Consider the following 21,737-nt stretch of genomic DNA (forward strand, 5'->3'; position numbering starts at 1 on the left):
GCATCTCCAATAGATGGTCCAAATGTAAAAATAACTAACTTTTGGACCGTCTGGGGCAAAAAACGCTGCTCCAACAGACGGTCCATATGCAAAAAAAATTGGACCGCGGCCTCCTCGTGATTTAAAATCGAACACCTCGCGATACAAATATACATCACAAGATGCATCTGGTCCAAAACCAGCCGCCGCCCGCGAACGCCCAACCGCCACTTCATTTCCGTTCCCGCCCGCCCGCACGCGACCTCCCGCCCGTACGCCGCCGCCCCGCCGCCTCCACACCCCGCCGTCGCCCCGCCGCACGCCGCCCGCATCAAATCCAGCGCCGCCCCGCTCCCCACCGTTGTTTCCACGCCGCCCGCCGCTGTTTCCACGCCGCGTCGCCGCCCGCCCGCCCCGCAGCTCCGCCCTGCAGCTCCGCCACCGCCCCGCCCGCCACCGCCGCCCCGCAGCTCCGCCCCTGACGCCGACCGCCGCCCCGCACGCCGTCGCCGCCTCGCAGATCCGCCCCGCCCGCCACCGCCGCCCCGCAGCTCCGCCCCGCACGCTACCGCCGCCCCGCAACACCGCCCCGCCCGGCTCCGTCCGCCACCGCCCCGGCCGCACGCCGCTCCACCGCTCTCCGATGGCGCCGAAGAAGACGCCGAAGGGCAAGTCGGGCTTCTTCGGCGTGAGGCAGAAGCCCTCCGGCAACTGGGGTGTGGAGTTCTCCGACGCCGGAAGGCGTTGGTGGATCGGCACGTACCCCTCCGCCCACGAGGCCGCGCGTGCCTACGACGTGGCGGTGTGGCGTGCCGAGAGGCCTCGGTCGCACCTCAACTTTCCAGAGATCGAGAGTCGGGCGGAAGCGGAGATGCTTGTGCCGCAGGCATCGACATGAAGGAGATCACGACGAAGAAGAAGAAGACGAAGAAGTCGTCGGTTGTCGTCAGTGCTGGCGAGACCGATGAGGAGGCGATGGCGAGGTTTGCTCGGGAGCATCCGGAGTACGTCCAGGCCGAGATGGAGTACTACTGGAAGTGTGAGGTGGAGCAGAAGAAGAAGGGGCCGAAGAAGAAGGATGAGGCCGGTCCCTCAACGGTGATCCCCATCGAGTCCTCTTCCGAGGAGGACTGGGCAGACTTCTCGGAGGAGGAAGAGGAGGGGGGGTGCGACGACCCGACGAAGGAGGAGTTCTGGGAGCAGTTCCGTAGCTCCGATGAGGAGTACTTTATCTAGTAGTTTGAATAAGTAGTAGTTGAAGTTGATGTATGAAACTATGTTGAATTTGATGTTTGAACTATGTTGAATTGACTAGTAGTATGTCGTTTTACATCTTCATTTTGGACCATCTATTGGAGTTGCTCTTTTGGACCATCTGTTGAAGTTGAGCTTTTTTCGGAGCTTCAAAACGCACTTTTTGACGGTCCAAATTTTACATCTCCGGTTTTGGACCGCCAAATTTTGGACCATCTATTGGAGATGCTCTAAGCATAATTTTGAATACGGCAAGACGGATCATGTTGTTTTCCTGTCTGAAAAACAGAGTACTCGTACTGACTGAAGATTGCGTTTGAACTGAGCTATTTATTAACACTATAAACTTTACTCTATCAATATTGGATTGATCTCATGGAACATTTTGAACTGATTCAAGATGAACACATAGAGTTTTTTTAATAAGGGAATGAACACGTGAACTTACATAAGTGAATTTTTTTAGATTCTTTCCTAACATTTTCTGCTGGCATACAAACTGGCATGCCTTTTTTAGCTAAACTTTTGTTATTTTAGAATCTTTGGTCAAATGGCCAAACAAATACCATTTGACATAACAACTTCTGCTCGCAACCATGTACGATGGAGGTATAACAGGGTATCAAGACATGCACATAGTCACCGTGACAATAAACAGAACTGAAAGAGCAAGAAATACTCGTTTTCCGGAGAGATCACAAGCTCACAATCATTCCAACTAGCACTAAGGACCAGCAGCGCGAGTAACCTGAACCCATGGGTGAGTTCATAACTGCAGCTTTTGGACAGTGATACTTGAGCGTCTCAGAGAAACATCCAAGTGAAAACGTCAATTAGAATCAGAAAAAAACACCCCATACCAGTACAACATATGAGCACACGCAGGCACACAAACGAAGCCATCATCGTCGTCTGCGGACGCACGCCATGGCTGGGCTTGACTGCTCCAACTTCTGTTAGACAGACCCACCATAGGAGCGATAGCATAAAAGACCATTTTAACCTGAAACCCAATAAACAAACAGCTGAAACTTCCATTTCGTTATGATGAACAAAAGAATATTAAATGGATAAATTGGTGTAATAGCTTCTCGGCAACCTCACATGCTCATTTGCCTGGTTTTCATTTTTTTTAAATAATTGTTCAACGAACCTCCCCGCTTCGTGAGTTTGAACTTATGAATTTATTAGAAGTGAACTTGTGTGAGACTTTCTTTGCATAGCGTAGTACCATTTGTTTGTTTAGTTTTTCATACATAGCGAACTGTCATATAATTTTGAGCGAACTTTTTTGTACATTTTTAAGTGTGAAAAATGAACTTGTTTCCTACGCTATTGCTGTTTTTGCATGGTCGTCTTACGTTCCTTATGTACTTAAACTGATTAAAGTTTGAAGATTTGAACTTATGTTTTCTTAAGTATCGACTATGCAAAATATATAAATCCATTATTCTTAAGTATAGACAATGACAGAGGAAGAGAGGAAGGGCAGGAGTCAGGGGAGCCAGAGGAAGATCTATAGAAAAATCAAAAGATAAATTTTGATAAGAACGTTACAAGTTTGAAACCATTCAAGAATTAAATTCCTATGGCTAGTAGCTATGCAGGATTTAAGTGAACTCTCAGTAAAAGTAATTTTCGTACTCCACATGTAGTAATACCAGGACTTGCTGTGACATGTGTTCTTTATAGTAAATCGAGGAAAATGAGATGGTAATCATTCTCTTCATTTTCTTTTTCTCTATCCTGCATTAGTTCAAAAATCCAATACAGGTTTAAGTTCAAAAGAGAATTTCATCCATGCCTTGACTGACTAGCAGTAATTAAATAATCAAAAAAAGTTTTTGCTAACCAGTTTATGTACTATCAATCAGTCCAAATAATTTACTCCCTCTGTCCCATAATATAAGTGTTTGTTACACTAATCTAGTGTCAAAAACGCTCTTATATTATGGGACGGAGGGAGTAGCATTTAGTAACAACTATTAATCAGTTCAACAAATGAGGTTGTTAACGAGCCCATTAACAATAAAAATGAAGTCAGCTAATAACTTACTGGCCGAATCAAATTTTTATGTTTTGAAGCAGCAGGCAATAGTCGGACTGAGGGAGACATCCATGGGGGATATATAGTTGAACTTGCATGATGTGCTAATAAGAGCATAACTTCTGTACTTACTAGACGAGCATGACTTCTGTACTTACTAGACAATACTACGCGAACAAGTATAATGCTATGTGAACTTTTGTGATGGATGACCTTTTAGTTTTTATTATTAGTTGTTGAATAAATATCTAAACCACCAGACTTGGGTGTGGGAACCAAAATTCAGAAGAGCAGCATCTCAACAGGGATTACACTAGCTTTGACATTCTGACAATAGTGAGGGCTCAAATGCCAAGTAATGTACAGTAACTGAAAAGGCATCATTTTTCTGACATTCGGTTCTGAAACTATGTGGACCTAAGTAATTATTGGCAGTCAGAAATGTACAAGTTGCATATGTTTTTGCCTAGTAAATTACGCTACCAAGCTTACCAAGTCAAAACAATTTCTCTTGAGAATAATCTGGTCAGGATCCAAACTTTTTTAGTGACCATGCAGCACAAATTGCAGGTTGCTCCCATCTTTGTTCTCCAAAACAATCAGAGGGACGGATGAAAAAGTAAACCTGTAACAAATAATTTTCATTTCCGTAAGCAAAAACAATCAGGCAAAGACACCGACTTTCAACAAGAAATGTGTAATAGGTGTTTTTTTTCAAACACATGCACACCAAAATTACTGCAGTTTCAACATGTACACTGAAACATATAGGTTTTAGACTTAGAAGTGCCATTGGAGGTTTCAGAAGCTTCATCTAGAGTAGCACATGTAATTCTGCAACTAGAAAAATTATTTATATAGGAAAAGAAACTTATTCTGACAAACTGGATGAGCTAGGAACACAATATTTGTCTTTCAGGCATAAGTACAAACACCCACATGCAGAAATGCTATTAACATTTTCACTCCCCTGCATTAATATTTGTACACAAAGACTTGTAGTCCTGTCAGGAGCATTCGTACTCTTTGAATCTTTTTTTGTTCTCTGTATTTTCATGTGGTTTCTTATATGAACCTTTTCAAAATATGAATTCCTTGTGATGATATCTGCGAGCCTTCTTAGACGATGATGTTGAACTTGCGCTCGATTGCATATGTACTTGAAGGAATTTTTACTACACACCACAATCATCTACTTGTATTCATCATTTACTGCTATGACTAGTTGGAAGGACAGCAGGCCAATCGAGTGGCATGAGTTACTATGGCCCATTACACATAAAATTTGAACTTCTTTTTCTACCAAGAGGGTTGGGGCGTGTTTTTTGTTTTGAACTAGCAGTGGTCTTGGTTTTGAATTTATCTGGTAGCAGTACATTATTTTAGTCAGCTCAATCTTCATCAGTACTAGAATGACTAGACAAGAAGTTTAGATTTGTAGCAGCACACGTACCAAACTTATAGAATTTTTCTTCAACTTTTTTAGGTGATTGCATCAGTACTAGTATGATTGGAAAAATATTTCAGATTTGTAGCAGCACACACATGAAACTTGCAGAATTTTATGGAGGTTTTAGACGATTTGTAGCAGCAGCAGAATCTTCACCACAAAAGAACACATCTACATTACCAATCGCATATAGCAAAACTTAACTTTCTTCGTCTACTGATGTTTTTTACAGAGTGGAGTTATGTTTTCTTATGTACTTGAACTGTTAAAAGTTTTTGAAAATTGCCACTGTCACACTTGTTATACTTGAAAACTTAGCCAGACTAGGCACCCCCCAAATCCTGCACAACAAAGCATGTTATATGTATTTTTCACAAACTGATGATTGTTCACGTACTGAACTAAGAGCACCTAGTTTGTGTTTCAGAAATTAAAATAGACGTCCTGAGCACCTTGTTTCAGGAAATGTTTGTGCTATAATTCAACAGTAGAGAATATAGATAAGCAAACACCTATTTTTTATGGAGTGCCATTTTTGATGGCTTTCACGTGACCAGCGACGCCGGAGGTGACCTCGTGTCTCCTGCTGCTGCAGGTCGACGAGGAACAGGTGCTCGATCCACGGGAAAAAAACATGTGCAAAACATTTTCAAAACCATCTAAGTGCCACAAACCAAAACAACAAAGTTAGCTCTGAATATCCCATCTTCTACCTGTGAACCACAATGAGATACATAACCAGGAGAAATCAAAACATGTGTCATCAGTAGGTTCAACCAGCAGCAATCAAAACCCCCATTCTGGACACAAATCCCCTCAAGACCGAAATGAACTACAGGATAACAATTGAAGACTGGTCCATGGATTATGGTCTTACCAATCTCATAGCCTAAATTCAACATTTAACCAATGAAATGAACACCCGAATGGGTAGCCTCACAACTTGACAAATGCCAAATTTGAGAAAAAATGGTCAGGCATACATCTCCAAGTGATGGAACGAACAATAGAGTGACCAAAATTAACATAGGGTATCTTCTTCACTTCTGTTTTGTTCCAGTGTGCTATCTCTTTTGTTTACAAAGTTACTACAAAATACATTAGCAGGGGCAGAGAATTCATACCTGCAAGATGAAGTGAAAATGCACACTACGATGAACTGAAGAACCACCAGATGTTGAACTGGATATCTGAACCACCAGACTGGGGTGTGGTAACCAAAATTCAGAAGAGTAGAAACTCAATAAGGCACCATAATAAAAATAAGAAAATGAACTGAACAAAAATTAAGAATTGCACTGAACTAAAATCAGAATTCGAACTGAGTGTTTCACAAAAGATAAACTTGTGCATCTGCTTTTTGCTCCCGCACCGGTGTAACAAGTTCAGGATGACATGGATTTGTGTACATATAATAAATGAGTGAGACAAGAAAGAGGGCAGTAAAAGGATTTCGTATTTTCACCTTGAGATGATATCTCTTTTCTGGAGGTCTTGATGGAAAATGCCGTTGTAGGTACCACACAGACACCAACTAAACACCATGCCTTCTCCAATAAGAAACAATGATCCCTCCTTCGAGAGTGTGAACTTAATAACAGTAGTTGAAGTAATAGTTTCAGTTTAATCGTTTTAAGAACCAGCTTCAGTATTTGAATTAGTACCTTTTTAGAGGTGCAGACGCAGCAGGAAAGAAGTTCTTGTGGAGCTCGAGGGAGCGCTGAACGTAGCGCGACAGGGAGAATCGAACTACCCTCTACCAGGAGGTTGACCTGCGGAGGAGCATCCACTGCCCACGGCGAAGCAGAGGTGCGCCAGCGAGTGACGCAGCCTCATTGGAAGTGGGCGGATCCGGGGCCGGTGTGACGTAGCCTCGTTGGATCCAGGTGGCGCGGTGGCCGGAGAAGCCTGTAATGTGCATGAATAGAGGGTGTGTGGAGATGATGTTCTACGCATCACATCTGCTAACAAAATTGAGAGGAAATACTATAGGATGGCCTCAAAAATACTACATTAGGAACTAAACATCAGCTTGTAATTGAACTAACCTAAATTAAACTGAAACTATAACTATTGAACTGATCTGTTTGAATACCAAACAACATCAGCTTATATGTCATCTGTAACTATTGCCCTATTATACCAAATACCAAACAACAAAAATTGGTTCTCATAAGCATTTCAACAAGCACCTATAGACCATCAACTATTCTCCTATAAGTAGCATGGAATCGAATGGAGGAATAGTAGGGCATGAGAAGAAAGAAGTAGCAGCAACACCTCAAGATCCTGCCATTTTTTTGTACATGATGCAACTCCCCTGTCGTTCAGATACAGGAGATCATTGAGTTCACTTACTGGAGATCATTCAGTTCAATTTGTGTACATGCTCGCACCCCACATCAGGCACCAGGCATGGACCAGCACACACGCCACAGCACACACGCAAGTTCTAGTAGGCAACATGGATTATTTTGTTGAATCCATTGAACTGAAGGGAGCTCCTTCGACCTGTAAGATGAACGTAAAAAAGCAAATGAAATTTGTCAAGGTCGAAATGACCACAATCATGTAAAACATGTAAAAATACCGACAAGTTCATGCACAGTAACATTAGAAGTACCCAAAAGAAACCTAAATAGAAGTTTTGTACTTTGAAATACTTCATTTTATTTCCCAAATACTTCATTTGTTTCGAAATATGAACTTCTATATTTATTTTCTTAGAACTTATTATGTTTTCCCTGCAAATTACATGGGTGAGAGCATGGTGCTCTAATTCAATTGCATATATCTGAAACTCCACACGCAACCTGAACTTATGCATAACAGTATGAGTGCAGAATACTGGTAAGCATAAGAAAAAGACATAGAGTGCACATATATATTTTCAAGGTTTCCTTGATGTTCTGCACATTAAAGTTGATGTACTGAAAAGAATGCAAATTTTGAACTGAAAATCAAGTAAAAGCTGAACTCTTATGAAGTTCAAGGTCAAAAGAACCTCCACATCCATCGAACTTCATATCTTGTAGTTCAACTTCTGTAAAAATAGAACTTGTGGTATCCCTCATAAATCAACAAGAAAACCTGCAGAAAAATGTACATGTTCACACTGGCATATCAACAAGCACCTTCAGAGCACAAAGTGTCATATGCCCTTATCTACAGAGAAGGCATCCGTCCATGGCAGAGAAAGCATTGTTCAGAGAAAGATCAATGGCACAGCACGCATACGACCCTAATTCTTCTTAAATTTATCACCCTCTCATCGAGCTCAAGTTGTACCGCAACTCACTCGGATATTTGCTGTAGTAGCGGCCCGCGGCGGATGTCGGAGTAGGACTGCAGCAGAACCTCCTGGATCACGAAGGAGATAACTAGGCAGTGCGGCTCAGGCCATTGTCGGTGGGGATCCAGCGGGGGGCCAGAATCCCGCGCGACGGCGGGGGCTTGGGAGCCAAACGTGGAGCGACGCTGAGCCGGGTGGCCGGGGCAGCAACACGCAGTAGGGATCCGGTTGCCGGGGCGGCAGCGCGATGGGGGGTCGGGTGGCCGGGGTGGCGGTGCGATGGGGGCCGCATGGCCAGGGCGGCAGCGCGGTGCGTGGTCGGGTGGCCTGGGCGGCGGCGCGGTGGTGAGGCCGGGTGGCCTGGGCGATGGCACGGTGGTGAGGCCGGGGCGGCGGCTCGGTGGGGCCAAATTTCGTGTTTTGACACTTTTCCGATAGAAATTCAGGATCTGACCCCGTTTGAAATATTTTCGGGATTTGACCCTTTTGCTACCGCCAAGGCCTCTGGCGGTAGGGTTAGACAGCCTACCGCCAGGCGCCCTGGCGGTAGGGTGTGACGGAGGGGGACGGCGGTCGTTTGCCTGCGCTGATGTGGATAAGTACCTTACCGCCAGGATACCTGGCGGTAGGCTGTCTAACCCTACCGCCAGAGACCCTGGCGGTAGGGTCCTGTGTTTTGACGTGTAAACTTTCTGTAACGGTATATGCAAGGACCCTGGCGGTAGGTTCACCCTACCGCCATGGGGGATGGCGGTAGGATGTCTAATCCTACCGCCAGGCATCCTGGCGGTAGGGTCCTCTGTTTTGTTGTTTTAAATTCATTTGGTTGCTTGTTTTCAAATTCAATATGACAGCAATATCACATCAAGTTTCACAAAAAACGACTACAATATCAAATTTTTTAAACAATTTAACTTGGGCATCACATAGATCCATATTAAGATAACTTGAAGTGCATAGATCCATATTAAGATCCAAATTTCAAACGAAATTCAACTAATCAGTAAACGGAGTTCCACATAATAGCAAACACATAGATCCACAAATAGCAAACACATAGTTCCACGTAGTTTCACAACCACTAGACAAGTTCAACCAAACTACAAGAGCCAACTATCGAAGAGCATAATCACTTGCTCCTTCCTCTCTTGGAGGTACGGTCCTCGTTGTTCTTTGAACGAAGCTCTTCAGTCTTCTTGGGCCGTCGAGGAAGCGGTCTCTGGAAAGGGTCCGGACTCAGCAAATCCTTCTTCTTCGGATTCCTCTTCGGCAGCAGCTGAGATGCTTGAGATGATTGAGTTGTTGGAGGTCCATAATCTTCATCGTACTCCTCCTCCCCGTTGCTCTCATCCTCCCCCTCCTCCATTTCTTCATGTGTGGCCTGCTCCTCCTCCTCCTCCTCCTCCTCTTCCTCAACCAACCTAGACGACGAGGGAGCATGGCTCGATGAGGCGATGTGACCCTGTGTGGCTACAGGCCGATAAGCTTCAACCGACCCGGCTCCAGCACACCCAAGCAGCCCTACCAGCTTGCGACAACGCTTCACGAACTTCTGCACTCACAATGAAACAAGGGCATAATAAGTATCACGTTTATGATTTCAAGTGAAGAAGATGCATCTGTTCCGAGGAGGCTGAAATTGTACCTTCATCGTCCCCCTCATTTTGTTCTCGGATTGTACGCTCCCGGGGATATCACCTAGTGCATCTGAGGCTTCAAAGATGCATCTGTTCAGCTCACCAGACTGCAATGACATAAGTCAGTCACGATGACGAATGAAATAGTTTCAAGACAACCGTCGGTTCAAACTTACCACTCTGTTGATGAGGGGGCAAACTCCCTAAATCCACTGTGCATGTCTCTGATGCCGGTATGGTAGGCCGCTTCCTCGGGGTCATCCCTCTCCAGCTTCGTGATGTCTTCCGCCGTCCACCGAGGCCTGAGACGAAGACGGTGCTTCTGGCCATCATCGTACCACTTCATGTGTCGGTTCAGGTAAACATCCCAGTTAGTCACCTTCCTCTCCACGTCTTTCCGGTACCTCCGTTGGTTCCACTTCGTCACATGAGTTTCATGCTTCTCTCCCCAGTTTGTGATCGACTGGTTCTTCTGCCGGCTCATCCTGCAAGGCATTAGCAACAAGAAACATCATAATAAATTCGAACGCAATGAAATCATGGGCTCGAAGAACAAGCGCGGGCACTCACAAGTGGAGCGCGTGGCCGCCGGTATCGGTGGGCTGGCCCGGTGGGGTATGTTGAAAAATCCCAAACTGCGTTGCCACACGTTGTGGCAAGTGCCACTCGACGGTGTACACACAGATCATGGGCACGATGCACCGCCAAAGACCTCTGTCCGCATCACACATCACATTCAGATCGAAGTCCCACTCTCGGTCATGATACGGCCACCAGTTTACCTATTACATATACATTGGTAAGTTCCCACTCTCGGTCAAAAGTGGAATCAAAGACAAAGGTGTTGAGCGAGTTCATATACCTGCGTATGCGTCAAAGCGTCCAACTCGTTGGTGTAGGTCTTGTACGAAGTCTTGTTTAGGCCCGTGTAGAGTTTGACAACGTCCCACTCGTAAGCTACGGTGGGGTGTCAAGCCTCGTCGCCGTCTTCGCTATAGGCACCCCATGGGCGTCTTGGCAGCTTCTCAGGACGCCCCACCGGCAGATGCTCCCACATCCAAATGGAGAAGGCCCAGACAAAGCCACCCATATTGGACTTGTCTCCCGTCCTCTGCCTTGCGTCGTCAAGCTGCAACAAATCAAATGAGGATCAGATATAACAAAATGTCATGGACATACTTTCGTAGGTAGGCAATTAGATACTCTCTTACCGAACGGTATAGGTAGGCGAGAGATGCGGTCCTCCAACTGTACCCTGCATCCCAGTCGGCTAGGAAGAACAGATAGGACCAGTTGGCAGAGTTCCCGGATGCGTCTGGAAACACGACCTCCGTGAGAAGATACCACAGGTAGGCCCTCGCGTACCACTCCACAGTCGCATCGTTGCGCCTTCGGGGCATGTCTTCCGGTGCTCCGAGAGCCAGGACAACGGCACACCGGATGTACGGTTGCTCTTAGCATCGGGGCAGTCGCCGATGAGGGTGGTGACCCTCTCCTGGCAGTTGGTCCTCTCCACTCGACCGGTGAGTGCATGACCCTCGATCGGCATGGCAGTGATCATCTCCCAGTCCTCGAGGGTCACCGTCATCTCCCCGCATGGCAGATGGAAAGAATGGGTCTCCGGTCACCACCGGTCAATCAGAGCTGTGAGAGCTGCGTGGACAAGCGTCGGCGGCTGACGCTTGAATTGCAACACGAAACCCAACAGCCGGGCTCTCTTGAAGAACGGCGCGTAGCGATCGTCGTAGTCCATATGCCCATCAACCCCGTGACCCCTCATGCGCAGTGGCTGGAGCGTCTGTCAAAAAGTGAACGCCCAAAGTTAGGAAATCATTTTCATCAATCCAAAAACTTTGATCAAAATTTCATTCATATCACTTACCTCTCCGTTCTCTATGAACCGGGCACGATGACCCTTGTCGAATGGCCAGACCAGCATGGAGTACCGTGGGCCGATGTTGTCCGCAAGAGGTGGCCGCCTTAATAAAATTTCATAAACAAAAACATCGTAAGCACATCATATCAAAATCATATCACCATGCATCATATCACAAAAAAAAAATCATATCATATCACCATGCATCATATCACCATGCATCATGTCACCATGATGGATCAAATCATATCAACATTACTCATATCAAAAAAAATTCCATCCCCTCTTTAATCACATCAACATGCATCATATCAGAAAAAAAATCCTCCAACAATAATCTTCAATGTATTATCTCCAAACAACATCTTCATATCATCATATCAACATGCGTCATCACTCCAACATGCATCATATCATCATATTTTTAAACAAAAAAATCCTCCAACATGCATCATATCATCATATTTGTAAACAAAAATTCCTCCAACATCTTCATATCATCATATCAACATGCATCATCAACCTACAATCAATTACTCCCACATGCATTACATCATAATTTTTTTACCAAAAAAATGTATGAACTAGGGTTCATCTTCACACTAACATATGAACTATTGATTAGAGTTCATATCCAATACCACTAGTTACTAAAGAACTAAGAACTACAACTACAATCAATCTTAGGTGAAAAAAATCCAATCTAAAGTTCAAAAATATGAGGGATTTCAAGCAAATAATGCGTCGAATCGGAAGCAAGTTTGCAAAAACTAATTGGAGGGATCGGAGGAGCTTACGATTCTCTCTTCGGGGCCATCTCGATCCGCCAAAATGGTGAAGAATCGGTGAAGATCCGAGGGGGGGAGTGGAGGAGAAGAGAGGGAGAGAGGGGCGACTTGGGGCGACTTGGGGGGAGAAACTGCCGACGGGGGGAGGGGGAGGGGTGGGAAGATGGCAAGGGGCGCGGGGTCTCGGGCGGAATAACTGCCCGGACCCTACCGCCAGGGGTCCTGGCGGTAGGGATAGACAGGCTACCGCCAGGTCCCCTGGCGGTAGGGTGCGACGGAGGGGAACGGTGGCCGTCAAAGCGTGCTGAGGTGGATAAGTACCCTACCGCCAGGGGACCTGGCGGTAGGATGTATAACCCTACCGCCAGGGCCTCTGGCGGTAGGAAAAAGGGTCAAATCCCGAAATTTTTTAGAACCGGGGTCAGATGCTAAAATTGTTTGCAAAAAGGGTCAAAACACGAAATTTTGCCGCTCGGTGGTGAGTCCGGGTCGAAGAAGTGTCAGGAAGTGAGGATGTTGCTGTGGGTATAGGGAGTTGATTGACGAAAGTACCTTTCTACACCCAGGAGAAAATGCTCCTGGTGTGAACAGTAACATCAAATAAATAGAAAAATAATTCAAAAAATTCTGAAATTTTTTTGTGACATACTTTCACAAATGTTTGTGGTGCACGCAAAATTTCATCACGAAATCACTTTCGTGGAAGTCGTGGCGAAAAAACAAAATCAAAGCTCCAAAATGCTTTTGTAAGTAAATCTTTGCAGAGCATCGATTTTGATTTTTTACCACGCCTTCCACCAATGTGATTTTGCGATGAAAATTTGCATGCACAACAAACGTTCGTGAAAGTATGTGAATTTTTTTGATTTTACTGTTCACCTAGGAGCATTTGCTCCTGGGTGTAGAAACTCCACGTCCGTTGATTAGGCTTTTTTGGGTTCAGGAATTTGTGATCGCGCTCTATATACAGCTGATAGTAACAGAATAATATTCTGTTATTAGTAACAGAATAGCCCTGTCATATATATATATATATATATATATATATAGGACAAATTTTCCCTACTACCGGGTGTAGTTACTCCCACTTTTGTTTCATACGTTCTAGGTAGTATCTATCATATCGGAGAGTATGTATGCGTAGTATGTACTATAATAATGTTTAGGTAGTATATATACTACTTTTTTGGTAATATGTATCATATTTTGTGCATACTCTATTTCACGTACAAATATGTATGTATTTTACAAATACAATAAAATCGCAAGCTCACTTGCAATTTTTTCATATAACTCAATTTGGAGTATTTTAAATATAGTATATGAACATACTAAAAATAATAACGTAGAGTATATACTACCACATGGTAGTATATAAGAAATGGGTGTAGCTACACCCGGTAGTAGGATGCATTTTCTACAAGTAGTGGTAGTTACCACCACTTGCGTTTTGTATGTTGTATGTGTTGGGGAACGTAGCAGAAATTTAAAATTTTCTACGCATCACCAAGATCAATCTATGGAGTTTACTAGCAACGAGAGGAAAGGAGTGCATCTACATACCCTTGTAGATCGCGAGCGGAAGCGTTCAAGAGAACGGGGTTGATGGAGTCGTACTCGTCGTGATCCAAATCACCGATGATCCTAGCGCCGAACGGACGGCACCTCCGCGTTCAACACATGTACGGAGCAACGACGTCTCCTCCTTCTTGATCCAGCAAGGGGGGAGGAGAGGTTGATGGAGATCCAGCAGCACGACGGCGTGGTGGTGGAAGTAGCGGGGATCCCGGTAGGGCTTCGCCAAGCACTAACGGGAGGGAGAGGTGTCACGGGAGGGAGAGGGAGGCGCCAGGGGCTTAGGTTTCGCTGCCCTCCCTTCCCCCCACTATATATAGGGGGGGAGGGGGCCCCCTTAGGCCCTCCTCCAAGGGGTGCGGCCAGGGGGAGATCCATCAGGCGTGCCCACCGGAGGTGGTTTTCCCCTTTAGGGATCTCTATCCCTTTGGGTTTCTCTTATTCCCATGGGCTCTTGGGCGGTCCCTTGGCCAGATCAGCCCAGGCGCTGCCCCCTACACCCAATGTGGCCCCCAGCTGGTGGGCCCCTTGTGGACCCCGGACCTTCGGAACTCCCGGTACAATACCGATAAAGTGCGATAACTTTTCCGGCGACCAAAATAAGACTTCCCATATTAGTAAATCTTTACCTCGCGGACCATTCAGAACTCCTCGTGACGTCCGGGATCTCATCCGGGACTCCGAACAACTTTCGGGTTACCGCATACTAATATCTCTATAACCCTAGCGTCACCGAACCTTAAGTGTGTAGACCCTACGGGTTCGGGAGACCACGCAGACATGACCGAGACGACTCTCCGGTCAATAACCAACAGCGGGATCTGGATACCCATGTTGGCTCCCACATGCTCCTCGATGATCTCATCGGATGAACCACGATGTCGAGGATTCAATCAATCCCGTATACAATTCCCTTTGTCTATCGGTATGTTACTTGCCCGAGATTCGATCGTCGGTATCCCGATACCTTGTTCAATCTCGTTACCGGCAAGTCTCTTTACTCGTTCCGTAACACATCATCCCGTGATCAACTCCTTGGTCACATTGTGCACATTATGATGATGTCCTACCGAGTGGGCCCAGAGATACCTCTCCGTTTACACGGAGTGACAAATCCCAGTCTCGATTCGTGCCAACCCAACAGACACTTTCGGAGATACCTGTAGTGCACCTTTATAGCCACCCAGTTACGTTGTGACGTTTGGTACACCCAAAGCATTCCTACGGTATCCGGGAGTTGCACAATCTCATGGTCTAAGGAAATGATACTTGACATTAGAAAAGCTCTGAGCAAACGAACTACACGATCTTGTGCTAGGCTTAGGATTGGGTCTTGTCCATCACATCATTCTCCTAATGATGTGATCCCGTTATCAACGACATCCAATGTCCATGGTCAGGAAACCGTAACCATCTATTGATCAACGAGCTAGTCAACTAGAGGCTTACTAGGGACATGGTGTTGTCTATGTATCCACACATGTATCTGAGTTTCCTATCAATACAATTCTAGCATGGATAATAAACGATTATCATGAACAAGGAAATATAATAATAACCTATTTATTATTGCCTCTAGGGCATATTTCCAACAGTCTCCCACTTGCACTAGAGTCAATAATCTAGTCCACATCACCATGTGATTAACACTCATAGGTCACATCACCATGTGACCAACATCCAAAGAGTTTACTAGAGTCAACAATCTAGTTCACATCACTATGTGATTAACACTCAATGAGTTCTGGTTTGATCATGTTATGCTTGTGAGAGAGGTTATTAGTCAACGGGTCTGAACCTTTCAGATCCGTGTGTGCTTTACGAATATCTATGTCATCTTGTGGATGCTACCACACGCTACTTGGAGCCATTTCAAGTATCTGCTCTACTATACGAATCCGGTTTACTACTCAGAGCCATCCGGATTAGTGTCAAAGTTCGCATCGACGTAACCCTTTACGACGAACTCCTTTTCACCTCCATAATCGAGAAAATTCCTTAGTCCACTAGATACTAAGGATAAGTTCGACCGCTGTCATGTGATCCATTCCCGGATCACTATTGTACCCCTTGACCAACTCATGGCAAGGCACACTACATGTGCGGTACACAACATAGCATACTATAGAGCCTACGTCTAAAGCATAGGGGACGACCTTCGTCCTTTCTCTCTCTTCTGCTGTGGTCAGGTCTTGAGTCTTACTCAATGCTCACACCTTGTAACACAGCCAAGAACTCCTTCTTTGCTGATCTATTTTGAACTCTTTCAAAATCATGTCAAGGTGTGCGTTCTTTGAAAGTATCATCAGGCGTCTTGATCTATCTCTATAGATCTTGATGCCCAATATGTAAGCAGCTTTATCCAGGTCTTCCTTTGAAAAACTCCTTTCAAACAACCCTTTATGCTTTCCAGAAATTTTACATCATTTCGGATCAACAATATGTCATTCACATATACTTATCAGAAATGCTGTAGCGCTCCCACTCACTTTATTGTAAATACAAGTTTCTAACAAACTTTGTATAAACCCAAAAACTTTGATCACTCCATCAAAGCGTATATTCTGACTCCGAGATGCTTGCTCTAGTCCATGGAAGGATCGCTGGAGCTAGCATACCTTTTAGCATCCTTAGGATCGACAAAACCTTTCTGATTGTATCACATACAACCTTTCCTTATGAAAACTGGTAAGGAAACTTGTTTTGACATCCATCTGCCAGATTTCATAAATGCAGCTAATACTAACATGATTCCAACGGACTTAAGCATCGCTACGGATGAGAAAACCTCATCGTAGTCAACTCCTTGAACTTGTGAAAATACTCTTTGCCACAAGTCGAGCTTCATAGACGGTAACCTTACCATCCACATTCGTCTTCTTCTTAAAGATCCATTTATCTCGGATTTCATGGCTTCTAACCATTTGTCGGAATATGGGCCCACCATCGCTTCTCCATAGCTCGTAGGTTCATTGTTGTCTAGCAACATGACTTCCAAGACAGGATCACGCACTACTCTGAAGTAGTACGCATCCTCGTCATCCTGCGAGGTTTGGCAGTGACTTGATCCGAAGTTTCATGATCACTATCATAAGCTTCCACATCAATTGGTGTAGGTGCCACAGGAACAACTTCCTGTGCCCTGCTACACACTAGTTGAAGTGACGGTTCAATAACCTTATCAAGTCTCCACCATCCTCCCACTCAATTCTTTCGAGAGAAACTTTTCCTCGAGAAAGGACCTGTTTCTAGAAGCAATTACTTTTGCTTCCAGATCTGAAATAGGAGGTATGCCCAACTGTTTTGGGTATTCTATGAAGATGCATTTATCCGCTTTGGGTTCGAGCTTATCAGCCTGAAACTTTTTCACATAAGCATCGCAGCCCCAAACTTTTAAGAAACGACAACTTAGGTTTCTCTAAACGGTGTCGTCTCAACGGAATTGCGTGGTGCCCCTTTTAAAGTGAATGCGGTTGTCTCTAATGCCTAACCCATAAACGATAGTGGTAATTCGATAAGAGACATCATGGTATGCACCATATCCAATAGGGTGTAGTTATGATGTTCGGACACACCATCACACTATGGTGTTCCAGGCGGTATTAATTGTGAAACACTTTCCACAATGTCTTAATTGTGTGCCAAACTCGTAACTCAGATACTCATCTCTATGATCATATCACAGACATTTTATCCTCTTGTCACGACGATCTTCAACTTCACTCTGAAATTACTTGAACCTTTCAATAATTCAGACTTGTGTTTCATCAAGTAAATACACTCAGCATCTACTCAAATCATCTGTGAAGTAAGAACATAACGATATCCACTGCATGCCTCAACACTCATTGGACTGCATACATCAAAATGTATTACTTCCAATAAGTTGCTCTCTTGTTCCATCTCACTGAAAACGAGGCCTTTCAGTCATCTTGCCCATGTGGTATGATTTGCATGTCTCAAGTGATTCAAAATCAAGTGAGTCCAAACGATCCATCTGCATGGAGTTTCTTCATGCATATATACCAATAGACATGGTTCGCATGTCTCAATCTTTTCAAAAACGAGTGAGTCCAAAGATCCATCTACATGGAGCTTCTTCATGCGTTCTATACCAATATGACTCAAATGGCAGTGCCACAAGTATGTGGACTATCATTACTATTTTATATCTTTTGGCACGAACATGTGTATCACTACGATCGAGATTCATTTTAGGTGCAAGACCATTGAAGGTATTATTCAAATAAACAGAGTAACCATTATTCTCCTTAAATGAATAACCGTATTGCGATAAACATAATCCAATCATGCTCAACGCAAACACCAAATCTCGATGGTAGAGGGAGCATGCGATGCTTGATCACATCAACCTTGGAAACACTTCCAACACATATCGTCATCTCACCTTTAGCTAGTCTCCGTTTATTCCGCAGCTTTTATTTCGAGTTACTAACACTTAGCAACCGAACCGGTATCTAATACCCTGGTGCTGCTAGGAGTACTAGTAAAGTACACATTCATATAACGTATATCCAATATACTTCTGTCGACCTTGCCTGCCTTCTCATCTACCAAGTATCTAGGGTAGTACTGCTTCAGTGACCGTTCCTCTCATTACAGAAGCACTTAGTCTCGGGTTTGGGTTCAACCTTGGGATTCTTCACTAGAGCAGCAAACGACTTGCTGTTTCATGAAGTATCCCTTTTGCCCTTGCCCTTCTTAAACTAGTGGTTTTACTAACCATCAACAATTGATGCTCCTTCTTGATTTCTACTCTCGCGGTGTCAAACATCGCGAATAGCTCAAGGATCATCATAACTATCCCTGATATGTTATAGTTCATCACGAAGCTCTACTAGCTTGGTGGCAGTGACTATGGAGAACTATCACTATCTCATCTGGGAGATTAACTCCCACTCGATTCAAGCGATTGTGGTACTCAGACAATCTGAGCACATGCTCAACGATTGAGCTTTTCTCCCTTAGTTTGCAGGCTTAAGAAACTTGTCAGAGGTCTCATACCTCTTGACGTGGGCACTAGTCCGAAATCCCAATTTCAGTCTTCGGAACATCTCATATGTTCTGCGACGTTTCAAAAACGTCTTTGGTGCCACAATTCTAAACCATTAGCATTACGCACTGAACTATCACGTAGTCATCAAAACGTGTATGTCAGATGTTTCGCAACATCTACAGACGACGCTGAGGTTCAGCACACCGAGCGGTGCATTAAGGACATAAGCCTTCTGTGCAGCAATGAGGACAATCCTCAGTTTACGGACCCAGTCCGCATAATTGCTACTACCAACTTTCAACTAAATTTTCTCTAGGAACATATCTTAAACAGTAGAACTAAAGCAAGTATGACATAATTTGCAAAGACCTTTTGACTATGTTCATGATAATGAAGTTCATCTGATTATTAATGAACTCCCACTCAGATAGACATCCCTCTAGTCATCTAAGTGATACATGATCCGAGTCAAACTAGGCCGTGTCCGATCATCACGTGAGACGGACTAGTCATCATCGGTGAACATCTCCATGTTGATCGTATCTACTATACGACTCATGTTCGACCTTTCGGTCTCTTGTGTTCCGAGGCCATGTCTGTACATGCTAGGCTCGTCAAGTCAACCTAAGTGTTTGCATGTGTTCCGAGGCCATGTCTGTACATGCTAGGCTCGTCAACACCCGTTGTATTCGAACGTTAGAATCTATCACACCCGATCATCACGTGGTGCTTCGAAACAACGAACCTTCGCAACGGTGCACAGTTAGGGGGAACACTTCTCTTGAAATTTTAGTGAGGGATCATCTTACTTACTACCGTCGTTCTAAGCAAATAAGATGCATAACATGATAAACATCACATGCAATCAAATAGTGACATGATATGGCCAATATCATTTTGCTCCTTTGATCTCCATCTTCGGGGCACCATGATCATCTTTGTCACCGGCATGACCATCCCATCATGATCTCCATCATTGTGTCTTCATGAAGTTGTCACGCCAACGATTACTTCTACTTCTATGGCTAACGCGCTTAGCAATAAAGTAAAGTAATTTACATGGCGTTATTCAATGACACGCAGGTCATACAAAAAATAAAGACAACTCCTATGGCTCCTGCCGGTTGTCATACTCATCGACATGCAAGTCGTGATTCCTATTACAAGAATATGATCAATCTCATACATCACATATATCATTCATCACATCTTCTGGCCATATCACATCACATAGCACATGCTGCAAAAACAAGTTAGACGTCCTCTAATTGTTGTTGCAAGTTTTTTACGTGGCTTGTATAGGTTTCTAGCAAGAACGTTTCTTACCTACGTAAAACCACAACGTGATATGCCAATTTCTATTTACCCTTCATAAGGACCCTTTTCATCGAATCCGTTCCGACTAAAGTGGGAGAGACAGACACCCGCTAGCCACCTTATGCAACTAGTGCATGTCAGTCGGTGGAACCTGTCTCACGTAAGCGTACGTGTAAGGTCGGTCCGGGCCGCTTCATCCCACAATGCCGCCGAAACAAGATAAGACTAGTAGCGGCAAGAAGAATTGGCAACATCTACGCCCACAACTACTTTGTGTTCTACTCGTGCATAGAAACTACGCATAGACCTAGCTCATGATGCCACTGTTGGGGAACGTAGCAGAAATTCAAAATTTTCTACGCATCACCAAGATCAATCTATGGAGTTACTAGCAACGAGAGGAAAGGAGTGCATCTACATACCCTTGTAGATCGCGAGCGGAAGCGTTCAAGAGAACGGGGTTGATGGAGTCGTACTCGTCGTGATCCAAATCACCGATGATCCTAGCGCCCAACGGACGGCACCTCCGCGTTCAACACACGTACGGAGCAGCGACGTCTCTCCTTCTTGATCCAGCAAGGGGAGGAGAGGTTGATGGAGATCCAGCAGCAGACGGCGTGGTGGTGGAAGTAGCGGGATCCCGGTAGGGCTTCGCCAAGCACTAACGGGAGGAGAGGTGTCACGGAGGAGAGGGAGGCGCCAGGGGCTTAGGTTTCGCTGCCTCCTTCCCCCACTATATATAGGGCCAAGGGAGAGGGGGGGCGCAGCCTGGCCTTCCTCCAAGGAAGGTGCGGCTAGGGAGGAGTCCTTCCCCCCCAAGGCACCTCTGAGGTGCCTTCCCCCTTTAGGACTCTCCCTTTTCCTTATCTCTTGGCGCATGGGCCTCTTGGGGGCTGGTGCCCTTGCCCATATAGGCCAAGGCGCACCCCTACAGCCCATGTGGCCCCCCGGGGCTGGTGGACCCCCTTGGTGGACCCCCGGACCCTTTCGGCACTCCCGGTACAATACCGATAAAGTGCGAAACTTTTCCGGCGACCAAAATAAGACTTCCCATATATAAATCTTTACCTCCGGACCATTCCGGAACTCCTCGTGACGTCCGGGATCTCATCCGGGACTCCGAACAACTTTCGGGTTACCGCATACTAATATCTCTATAACCCTAGCGTCACCGAACCTTAAGTGTGTAGACCCTACGGGTTCGGGAGACATGCAGACATGACCGAGACGACTCTCCGGTCAATAACCAACAGCGGGATCTGGATACCCATGTTGGCTCCCACATGCTCCTCGATGATCTCATCGGATGAACCACGATGTCGAGGATTCAATCAATCCCGTATACAATTCCCTTTGTCTATCGGTATGTTACTTGCCCGAGATTCGATCGTCGGTATCCCGATACCTTGTTCAATCTCGTTACCGGCAAGTCTCTTTACTCGTTCCGTAACTCACATCATCCCGTGATCAACTCCTTGGTCACATTGTGCACATTATGATGATGT

General features: G+C 45.1%; 1 long non-coding RNA gene and 2 pseudogenes across 11 annotated transcripts; 1 reads left to right on the forward strand and 2 right to left on the reverse strand.

The window, feature by feature from the left end:
• The first annotated feature begins 622 nt into the window (after window positions 1-622).
• LOC123120238 (ethylene-responsive transcription factor ERF010-like) lies at window positions 623-1,215 on the forward strand (annotated as a pseudogene).
• A 654-nt stretch (window positions 1,216-1,869) lies between these two features.
• Window positions 1,870-8,450, reverse strand: LOC123119403 (uncharacterized). Of its 11 annotated transcripts, none has more exons than XR_006458655.1 (8): window positions 8,029-8,450; window positions 7,735-7,820; window positions 7,089-7,241; window positions 6,395-6,638; window positions 6,196-6,320; window positions 5,243-5,933; window positions 3,773-3,905; window positions 1,870-2,236 (listed from the first exon to the last, which is right to left on the reverse strand). It is a non-coding gene; the product is annotated as an uncharacterized lncRNA (long non-coding RNA). The 11 variants fall into 11 exon arrangements; XR_006458656.1 differs by having other exon boundaries at window positions 7,011-7,241; XR_006458659.1 differs by lacking the exon at window positions 7,735-7,820.
• A 14-nt stretch (window positions 8,451-8,464) lies between these two features.
• On the reverse strand, window positions 8,465-12,352 carry LOC123120239 (serine/threonine-protein phosphatase 7 long form homolog; annotated as a pseudogene).
• Between the last annotated feature and the right edge of the window lie 9,385 nt (window positions 12,353-21,737).

This window comes from Triticum aestivum, chromosome 5D (genome assembly GCF_018294505.1).
Source record: "Triticum aestivum cultivar Chinese Spring chromosome 5D, IWGSC CS RefSeq v2.1, whole genome shotgun sequence".
Lineage (NCBI taxonomy): Eukaryota > Viridiplantae > Streptophyta > Magnoliopsida > Poales > Poaceae > Triticum > Triticum aestivum.